At 43.6% G+C, this 11,302-nt stretch overlaps 1 protein-coding gene and 1 non-coding gene across 2 annotated transcripts in view; both read right to left on the reverse strand.

The window, feature by feature from the left end:
- Mark2 (microtubule affinity regulating kinase 2) overlaps nucleotides 1-11,302 on the reverse strand; it is a 107,268-nt gene that overhangs the window by 74,851 nt on the left and 21,115 nt on the right. The gene's annotated exons all lie outside the window — the stretch shown is intronic.
- Nucleotides 3,039-3,202, reverse strand: LOC113456560. Its single transcript, XR_003377327.1, has one exon. It is a non-coding gene; the product is annotated as a U1 spliceosomal RNA (small nuclear RNA).

An 11,302-nucleotide genomic window follows, 5' to 3' on the forward strand; every position in this document is an offset into this window, starting at 1 on the left:
TAAAAAAAAAAAAAAAAGAAAAGAAAAAGAAAATAAAGACAAGGAACTAGGAGACCCCTGTATCAAGAGGAGCCAGGACTGATGAGCTCCTGCTGCCTGTGCTTAGGGGGCAGCACCAGTGACTTTCTTGGTAGAGCAGCTGGGGGAATGGGAGAGTGGCTGTGACCATTCCAAGCTTTCTCACCTGAACACAAACAGCAAAACAACCGGAGGGAACTGATCTCCCGCAGCTGTCCTTCACAGCAGCTGCCCTGGGATCAAGAACATGAGAGTCAGGATATCCTGGGCTCCAGCTTGGGACAAGGGACCTAATAGCTGATTTGCTCCAGTTCCAGCTGACAGGAGGCAAGAAGTCAAGGGTAGGAAAGAGTGCTGGAGTAGAAAGTGTCTTCTGCTTGCCTCTGCTACACTGCCACTGTCCTGGGCGCTCAGAGGATCAGGGGACAATCCTGAATTGCCCTCTCGTCCACAGTCAGCTGCCAGACAGGTGGCTCATGCCAGTAATTTTAGCCCCTAGGGAGTCTGAGACGAGAGGATTGCTGCTGTGGGACAATGATCTTGTACCCTGTAAAGATTTATCAGTTGTATTTTAATAAAATGCTGATTGGCCAGTAGTCAGGCAGGAAGTATAGATGGGGCAACGAGACTAGGAGAATTCTGGGAAGAGGAAAGGTTCAGTCTGCAGTCGTTACCCAGACACAGAGGATACAAGATGACAATGTCTCACTGATAAAGGTACCAAGCCATGTGGCTAACACAGACAAGAATTACGGTCTAATATAAGAGTTAATAAGAAACTTGAGCTAATAGGCCAATCAGTTTATGATTAATTTAGACCTCTGTGTGTTTCTTTGGGACTGAACAGCTGTGGGACCAGGTGGGACAGAAACCTCTGTCAACAGATTGCTGTCAATTTGAGGCCAGCCTGGGTTACATACTAAGACCTTGTCTCAAAAGAAAACTGAAAAAGTAAAGGGAGGGGGTGGTGTAGCGAGCTGTGTGAAGCCACATCTGATAATCAACTCCTAATTATGCCTAAGACCTGACTTATGCTATTATCACACAATGATCATCAGCTGCTTGCATATGCGTGGGCCTATGGGCAGTGCCCACCTGGCAATCCGGGATTGGTAGCCCATGCCTACTTAAGGGCTGGGAGAGGTTTGCCCGGGGAAAGAGGGGAAGAGAGAGAGGAAGGAAATAGGAAAGAGGGGAAAGTGAATGAAGTCCTGGAATAAACTGCAGTGAGAAGAGCTCCGGTGTGTTGCACAGTCATCCTTGTGGACGAGGTGGGGCATGACAGGGTGGGAAGGAGGATGCTGGGGAAGTATCTGCCTAGCCTGCACAAAGCTCTAGTGCCAGACAAGCAGGGCACGGTGGTTTATGTCTCTGATCTCAGCACTTGGGAAATATAGGCAGAAAGTTCAGAAGTTCAAGGTCATCCTGGCCTATGTGTTAAGTTGAAGGCCAGCCAGGAGTTACATAGGACCCTATCTCAAAAGGGAACGGGGACTTGTGAGAGCTCTCTGAAGGTGGGACATCAGCCACCATGCCTGACGACCTGAGTCTGAACCCTAAGGAGCACATGCACACATGAATGAACACACAAGTACACACACACACCCAAACAAACAGTGTTTTGTTTTTTGAAACAGGGTTTCTCAGTGTAGCCCTGGCTGTCCTAGAACTTCCTCTGTAGACCAGGCTGGCCTCAAATTCACAGATCTCCCTGTCTTACCCTCCCAAGTGCTGGGATTAAAGGCATGCTCCACCTTGCCCAACTGACAGATACATTTTTTAAAGAATAAAAAGGGGGGTTCAGGAGAGATGGCTCAATGGTTAAGGGTTAAGACTACTCAGCGCTCCTGGAATCAGTTCGCAGCACCCACATGATTACTCCTGTGACTCTACCAGGGATGCTGGTACCTTCTTCTGACCTCTAGATGAACTAAGCATATGCACAGTGCTCATAAGAAAATAACAAAACACTCATACACACAAACTAAAATTTAAAAACTCTTTTTAAATTAAGTGTTATAATGATGATTTACTGAAGAGTCTGAATCTCTCAGAGATACAAACTTCCAGATGAAATGATGAATGGAGTATGCCTTAAAATAATTTGAAGAGTTACACTAGACCAGCTTAGAGATCTATCCACAGTGGATGTATAAAGAAACTAGGTGGGTACAGTGGCTCAGTGAAAGTAATCCTAGCACTTGGAATCCTGAGGCAGGACTGTCACAAGGTGGAGGCCAGCATGGACTAGATAGCAAGTTCCAGGCTAGCCTGTGCTACACAAGAGTTCCAGGAGGACAGTCTCAGCTACAGACAAGAAAATGTCACAATAAACCCTAACGTGATTTCTTCAACCATTTATTATAAAATAAAATTTGGAAAAAAAATAAAATAAAATTTGGGGACAAATATTAAAGATAAAAACCTGAGACAATCGCCAAGCGACCACGACACACAATACTGTTCACTTCCCAGCTGGAAAGGGCCCTTGTGACCTTCCGGCTCCATCTCCTCTCCCTGTAGGCCTCTGTACCCGCCCAGCAGGTCCAGTTATTCCAGGGTCTGAGGGGGCGCTACCTGAAAGAACATGGGCGAGAGAGAAATAGAGACCAAGCAAAATTCTCTTGTCAAAGTCTCCGTTTATTGAAGCAAGCTTTAGTCTTAAATACTCCTCAGTGAGAAACTCGGGCAGGGTGAACTGGGGAAGGGGGAAGAGAGAAGGAGGAAGGGGGAAGGGATTCGGCAGCTCTGGTAGCTAAGTGGGGCAGTTGCAAGGTCAGTGGCTAGAACACCTGCTATTAGTGATAAGCAGCAAGCAATGAAGACACTCTGTGGTGCTTTCCAGAGCTTGAGTCTCCAAGGTTAGCATGTAAGGTTTTGGTTAACTTCAAGTTTTCTGTCTCAAGGCCCTGTGAGAAAGGAGAAGCCTGAAATGGCTCCTGACAGGCCTCTCTTTCCCAAGTCCATCAGGGATCTCCATGATCCATTCGGACCAGTTGAATATTTTTTTTTCTTTTAATCAGGGGAGAGCGCGAACGCAGTCCCCCACTAACAAAAATTATGCAGTCGAGTTTCCCGCATTTGGGGAAATCACAGGGGTCAACACACCCCAAGTGCAATGGGTGAGCCTTGCCCTGGGAAAACCACCTACGTGATCATGGTATCTCCCCTGCCAGGTAAGTATCGGACCAGTTGAATATTAACCCTGCCTCCTGAACCAACTTCTGACTCCATTGGACATTGTACAACAACAAATTCCCGTAACATTTCCCCCTTACTATCTAATTAAAAAGGAAAGGTTCTAACTCTAACATAGCAAAACTATATACAATAAGAATAATTATCACCAGGTGGTGGTGATGCACAACCTTAACCCCAGCACTAGGGAGGCAGAGGCAGGCAGATCTCTGTGAGTTCGAGGCCAGCCTGGTCTACACAGGACAGGTTCCAAAACCTCGTTTTGAAAAAAACCATAGTAGTAGTAGTAGTGGTAGTGGTAATAATTATCAAGTAGTAATAGTAGTAGTAGTAATTACCAAGTATTGTCCAAATAGAAAGGAAAGGCATTAACCTTAACAAAATGAAACTATATGCAACAAGAACAATTATAAAATAAGAAATACATTCACAATGTCCAGTCCATTTGTATTTGGCAAATTAAAGAACATACTCCATCAGCTGTCCTCTCCTGAAGAGTCAAGCATTTCCTACCTAAGTACTTTCTCCTACCATGATTAGGGGAACTGTGACTGCAGTTATGACCTGAGAAGGACCTGAGGAAATAGGAAGTGCAGAGCAAGCATCTTCCAAAAACAGAGAAATGATGGACACAGCTGGCTGCCTGGACAGTTACCCAAGCTTATTTGTAATGTTGGAGCATCCATCTTTGGCCTACATATCTAGAATATCTGGCAGACTTTTCTGTGAAGAAGGAAATTTTGAAGGACTGTCATATCCTGTCTTGGCAAAGTTTGGCAGTCACTTCTTTTGAGTCCTGCTTTGAACAGCATACTATCAACCATTGAGGTAAGGGCAGTTTCTTTGACAAAATGGCTAGCTTTTGCCACAAAGAATGTAAACTCCTATATAGAGGTTCTTTGATGTCTATCATCCTTTAATGAAGTAAATTGGTGCTGCCAGGAGCAAATGCATCTCATTGTCTAGAAAAACCTTAAATTATTAAATGAGTTGTGTAGGTACAATACCTTGAACAAGAGTAGAAATGTATGAATAGTATGTTCTAACTACACATTTGTATCAATATACAAAATTTGTATACGGGGGGCTGGAGAGATGGTTCAGAGGTTAAGAGCACTGGCTGCTCTTCTAGAGGTCCTGAGTTCAATTCCCAGAAACCACATGGTGGCTCACAGCCATCTGTAATGAGATCTGGTGCCCTCTTCTGGTGTGCAGGTGTACATGGAAGGAATGTTGTATATATGATAAATACTCTTTTTTTTTTTAAAAAAGATTACCCATTTTTTTTTTTTTTTTGGTTTCTCGAGACAGGGTTTCTCTGTAGCTTTGGAGCCTGTCCTGGAACTCCCTTGGTAGACCAGGCTGGCCTTGAACTCACAGAGATCCGCTGCCTCTGCCTCCCGAGTGCTGGGATTAAAGGCGTGTGCCAAGGATTACCCATTTTTTGCCAGGCGGTGGTGGCACATTTCTTTAATCCCAGCAATAGGGAGGGGGCAGATCTCTGTGAGTTTAAGGCTAGCCTGGTCTACAAGAGCTAGTTCCAGGACAGGCTACAAAGCTACAGAGAAACCCTGTCTCGAAAAAACAAAACAAAACAACAAAACAAAAAAAGATCAATCTATTAAATACACATAGGATATGTGGTGTTATAAATTGAAAAGTGGCAGGAGAGAGATTCCATCATGCGACAGGCGTTTTTACTCTGGGGAAGGGAATAGTAAAGGGGAAGGAGATGGGAGAGACTGGCCTCTGGAGACAGGCACAGCCGAAGAGAGGAAGCATCTTGCCAGATTCACCAAATGGCACCAGATGGTTCCAGAGAGCCTGGACAGAGTTGAGGCAATCAGCTACTCCTGAACATGGCCAGCACCCCAGTTTTCTCAGATCCCCCAAGATTCTAATGCCTCCAGATCAGCAGTAAGCACTCTTGAAAACCCACTGTCTTCATTTCCTGCCCCCACTTGCCATCCCTAATTGACTTTTTTTTCTTTTTGGTTTTTCGAGACAGGATTTCTCTGTGGTTTTGGAGCCTGTCCTGGAACTAGCTCTGTAGACCAGGCTGGTCTCGAACTCACAGAGATCTGCCTGCCTCTGCTCCCGAGTCCTGGGATTAAAGGCGTGCGCCACCGTCGCCCGGCTCTGACTTTTTATTATAAACAAAAGGAAGAATGTTAGCATTTCAACACCGCCTAGCCAGTCCCAGGTCCTCCAACCACGTAAGCATTGTCCGTACTCAGGCGATACCTAGTCAACCCCAGGATGGGCTGTAGCCGCACAGGTGTGGTCAGTATTCAGGAGAATACTTAGTCGCCCCAGGGTCCTATGGTTCTACGGTTGTATGTCACTATATAATCTGTAATCTACGCGCATGCCCTGCGTGGCTGGGTACGTCTCTGTACACAAGTGTCAAGGACCCTTTAAAAGCAGGCTCCACCTGTCCCTCGCTCTGTCTTCACTTCTTCCTTTTCTGAGGCTGGCCTCTCCATGAGCCCCTCTTTTTTTCCCCCATCAATAAACTTCCACGTGGGTTTATTGTACACTCTGCTAAACTACAACACATAGGCTTAATTCCTAAATACCTGCTTCAGACTCAAGCCTGAAATCACGTACAGGAAGCTACATGAAGCCTAAGGTTAGAATTACTACTCTACATGATAATTAATATCAAAACAGAAACTTTAAATTTTGAGATAATATTTATACCTTCAGGAAAAATTTTAAAGAGTCAAAATAGGGGCTGGAGAGATGAGATGGCTCAGTGGTTAAGAGCATTGCCTGCTCTTCCAAAGGACCGGAGTTAGATTCCCAGCAACCACATGGTGGCTCACAACCATCTGTAAAGAGGTCTGGCGCCCTCTTCTGGCCTTCAGGCATACACACAGACAGAAAATTGTATACATAATAAATAAATAAATATTAAAAAAAAGAGTCAAAATAAGTCCAAGGGCTATGAGACTAGTGACAATAGTCTCTAGACTTTGGTTTTCTTCTGTCCCATACCAAGTGCCTCTTCTGCTGAGACAAGGGCTTAGCCTGTTGGAAGTGTGCTGCACCGTTAGCAAATTTACTCCTTTTCTTGGGAAATTTTTTTGAATGATTCTGTCTTCTTCAGATGCTTCATTTGTCCAAAGGTCTTCAGATTCCTTAGTTGAATGCTTTTATTCTCCTGGAATGGTAAGAACAAATCCCTGCCCAACCTTAACTTTGGGGAGTTTTCCTTGTTGCCAGGTAAATTGCCACAGTTTGATGGACTATCGGCCTCTTCTAATCAAAGGGTCTCTTATATTTGAATCAAATAGTTATCAATTTTGATGTATCCATCGCTTTTCTTTTCCTGTGGAAACAAAAGGAAAACCTCTTCCCCAATGTAACACATATCCTGGTTTCCAATTTGAGGTCAATTCATCTTTGAAGTATACAAGCTAATTTAGTTCAGCATTTATTTATTTATTAATATTTATTTATTATGTATACAATATTCTGTCTGTGTGTATGTCTGCAGGCCAGAAGAGGGCACCAGACCCCATTACAGATGGTTGTGAGCCACCATGTGGTTGCTGGGAATTGAACTCAGGACCTTTGGAAGAGCAGGCAATGCTCTTAACCACTGAGCCATCTCTCCAGCCCATTGTTTTTATATTTTTATGGTTTATTTAACTTTATTTTATGTGCATTGGTATGAAGTGTCAGATCCCCTGGAACTGATCTTCAGACAGTTGTGAGCTGCCATGTGGGTGCTGGGAATTGAACCCGGGTCCTCTGGAAGAGCAGTCAGTGCTCTTAACCACTGAGCCATCTCTCCAGCCCCAGCATTTATTTTTCTATTATCCAATGTCTCTCTGCAGCTGTTGTTCCCTTTTCATTAGTATTTAAACATTTTAAAGTTAATAAAGAATTGTGCAATCTGTCTCTGGGGTCTTTATTACGACTTTCTGTTTATTAAGTGTTTTTTGAAGTATGATCAGATTGTTCTACTACTGTTTGTCCTGTACAATTGTGTGCTATATCTGTAATATGTTTATGTTGTAAAATGTAAACAACTGTTTCCTTTTACTAGAGACATATGCTGGAGCACTGTCTGTCTTAATTTGCACAGGTATCCCCATAATGGCCATAACCGCTAATAAATGTGTGATTACAGAATCAGTCTTTTCAGAACTCAAAGCAGTTATCCATTAAAATCCTGAATATGTATCTATGGTATGGTGCACAGTTTTAATTTTCCAATCTACAAAATGAAATATCCATTTTCCAAATTTTATTTCTTTGAGTACCATTAGGAGTCCTTCCTGCAGGTAGTAGAGTTTAGTTATGCAGGGAACAAAGAGATAAATCTTTGCTATTAACATGGTGTTCCTTATGAAATTCTGACACTTCTAACACATTTCCTACCAATAGCTCAACCATTTCATTATTACCTTGTGCTGGAGGGCCTGGTAGGCCTGCAATGGGATCCGGTGTGTATTATATATAAGGGATAAGTTCTATTTCTAACTATTTCCTGTAGTTGAATAAATAACAAAGTTAATTCTGAATCATCTGGAATAAGTTCAGCAGTTTCAATTTGTAAAACAACTCTTCTGTGTATTGAGAATCAGTAACAATATTAAGAGGTTCTGAAAATCTAATATGAGAATAGCATATAATTCTGACTTCTGAACAGATTCGTAAGGTCTTTGAGCCACTTTAGTTAAACTTCCTGACTTATAATCTACGTTTCCTGAGTAGGAGCTCCAGATATTGGTGTTCCCCACACAATGTGAGGAAGGACTCAACTGGTTCTTTTTATAAATTAAAGTATCTTGCTTTGGGGATATTCATTGTTAATCTCTCCATCTCTGCCAGTATTCATTTTCTGCCCACAGTGAGGAAATTTCAACATTAGTAAAAGACACCACAATTGCTGCTGGGTCTGTTCCTGTTAATTGATGTCTCAATTTTCCTTTCAGAATTAATTCAGAAACCCTTTCTACATAGGTTTTTAATTTTTTACTGTGTGGCAAAAATATTCATTCTAAAATATTCTCTTCTCTCTACATAAGAAGAGTGTTGGGGCTATAGAAAAGCATATTACCATGCCCAGGAAAGGTCTTTTGAGTTCCAACTTTTTTTTTTTTGGTTTTGTTTTGTTTTTAAAGACAGGGTTTGTGTAGCCATGGTTATCCTGTGTTGTGATCCAGCTGCCCTCACTCACAAGGATGTTTGTGTTCTTTCTGGCCAGTGGGTCTCCACAGAAGGTTGCTGGGCAAAATAAAGGTTGCTGTTCTTCCACCAAAAAAGAAGCCTCCACCTCTCAATCCCAACACCCCCCCCCCCCGCCAGTCTTGGCTATCCAGGCTGCGCAGGCCGTAGCAAGTGGAGGTCCCACCGAGATCTGGAAAGTGGGGATTCGTGAACGGGGTCGCTCAGTCCGAGGAGCATATTGGGGAAGGTAAGGTGTTATAATTTTTCATCCCCAGAGATAACTCTGAGGGACATCCTCCAAAAGATAAGTAAGTATAAAGAGGCAGGAGGGTGAATTGAAAGGCCTCAAAAAGTAACTAAAACTCTTAAAGCAACAAGGCACAGAAGTAACAAGGAAGACAGCCAAAGATTTTGTACAGGAGGGGGTTTAAATGTTCCAGACTGGGAACAAGCCAAGTCAGATTAAAAGGAGTATGTGTGTCTTCATCCCCAGAGATGCTCTGAGGGATGCCCTCTGGAAGACTGGCCAGTAGGGAAGCAATAAAAAGGAGGCAAGAAGGTAAATTGAGGGCCTCAAAAGATAGAATGTGTAGAGATATATATTATTGTGTTGATTGTGTTGTCTTTTGTGTTCTGGACTGGAGAAAGACATTTGATTCTGGGAACTTCTAAGAAAGGTATTTTGACTTTAAAGTACAGGCCTAAGGATTTGATACTTCGGAAAAGAGGTTCTGTTTTTGTCTCCACAGAGGATGAGAACCTGTGGATTCATTGCAAATTTATGTGGTTTGAATTACTGAGACCCCCTAAAATGTTGATGTAAAATATCCCCCAAAAATGCAGTGCCCCCGCTCAGCAGGAAGTAGCCAGACAGATTGACAATGCCCTAATTCCCTAAAAGATTCTTAAAGTGGGGACCTTTCAATGGTTTTGGAGCAGGAGCAGCAAGCCTGCTTCCCTGAGTTCTGCTCCACTCCATGCAGCAGTTTGGACCCAGAGAGAGTGTGTCTGGGGCCAGAAGACAGCTGGAGCAGAGCTTTGCTAGGCATGTTGCCCTGACCCAGTGGGTGCCCAGCCTGGGGGACACCACGGCAGTGTCAGGAGTATCAGCAAACCATAGAAGATTGGCAGAAGTTCATAGACTGTGCAGACGGCTGAGACTGTCAACCAGCAGGCTAAAAGAGTCAGCAATGCTTTGGACATTCAAAATGATCTTAATGGACATATTCATTTGGACATATTGTCCTTGAACCAACAAGTGGCTCTGGTTCAGGAGCAAGTGGACTATCTTTGGACTTTTCAACGGTTTATCATGTTATGTGTGTTACTCATGGCACTGTATTGCATGCTTCTGCTTCTGTTATGGAACTCAACTGTCATATGAGAGGGGTTTGGAATACTGCTTTTGTTAATTTTACCACCCAGTTAGTGCATGCTAGATGGTTGCAACACTGATCTGGCTCCTTGGCACTGTCAGTCCTGGGGATACTTGGTCTAGGGCTATGTGTCTGTGTAGCGACTGACTGGCAATACTTTGGGGGCACCTAAGACAGGGATTATTAGAGGGCTATTCCCCATGACAGGCAAGGTATTATAAAATAAAAGAGGGGGAGTTGTTGTGATCCAGCTGCCCTCACTCCCCCTGACCCACAGGGAAACTTCCTTGTGGTCTGTAATTGACAAGGATGTTTGTGTTCTTTCTGGCCAGTGGGTCTCCACAGAAGGAATAGAGGTATAAAAGGTTGCTGGGCAAAATAAAGGTTGCTCTTCTTCCACCAAAAAAGAAGCCCCTGTCTCTCAATCCCGGCACCACCCCCCCCCAAGGCTGCGCAGGCCGCAGCAATCCTGGACCTCACTATGTAGACCAACTTGGCCTCAGACTCACAGAGATCTGCCTGCCTCTGCCTCCCAAGAGAGCCAGAGGGTTTTTTGTTTTGTTTTCAAGGTTTATAATGTATACAGTGTTCTGCCTGCATGTATGCCTGCAGGCCAGAAGAGGGCGCCAGATCTCATTACAGATGGTTGTGATCCATCATGTGGTTGCGGGAATCGAACTCAGGACCTCTGGAAGAGCAGCCCGTGCTCTTAACTTCTGAGTCATCTCTTCAGCCCCCCAGTCTTCATCCTTTTGTTACCAAAATGCAACTAGGGAATTTGGTAGTATGAAGGCCTGAAGCTCACTGAAGCCTCTAGAAGGTGAATTGGGTGAATGTTTTCAAAACTTAGGTGGAGTCTGTACTGTCAGCAGTGCTCACTAAGGCTGCAGGGCTGGGACGAGTTCCTTCAGAGACGTACAGATTAGATCAGGGGCTTTGGCATGAGAAACTTGTTGGACCTTTGTGCAACAATCAATCAATGTGCTTCTGAACGTCCTTCAGAGGCTGGACCCCCCTGCTGCTCCATAGCCTGACTCACATTCTGGGGTGACCTTCTTTCTCTGGTCATCCCTCCAAATAGAACACTGTCTCTCTAAACCACCACCTTGGGGAAGTTGGGAAAAAAAGGCAGGGCTACAGGGGGACAAAGGACAGGAAAGCCTCCTGCTGCGTAGTTTTGGCTTCTCCATTCAAGGTGGGTGTCTTTTCCCCTCTGTCGACCTCCTATGGCTAATTACAAACCTACACTTCTGCAAGTTATAACTTTCCTGCCATTTTCGTGTGCATCACTCACTTTCATTAGATTCCAGGCTCTGTGACTCTAAAGAAATAAAATACTTTTTTTTTTTCTTTTCTTTTTTTTTTTTTTTATTTTTTGGTTTTTCGAGACAGCTTGACTCTGCTAACTAAATGCTTTACCACTGAGTTATAAACAAAATCAAAACAATGGCTGAAACTCCATCATTCCAGTCTATTCACTACTTCCAATATTCCTAGGAAAAAAAATACTTTTTTTTTTTTTTTTT

The sequence above is a fragment of the Microtus ochrogaster genome, chromosome 8 (genome assembly GCF_000317375.1).
Source record: "Microtus ochrogaster isolate Prairie Vole_2 chromosome 8, MicOch1.0, whole genome shotgun sequence".
NCBI lineage: Eukaryota > Metazoa > Chordata > Mammalia > Rodentia > Cricetidae > Microtus > Microtus ochrogaster.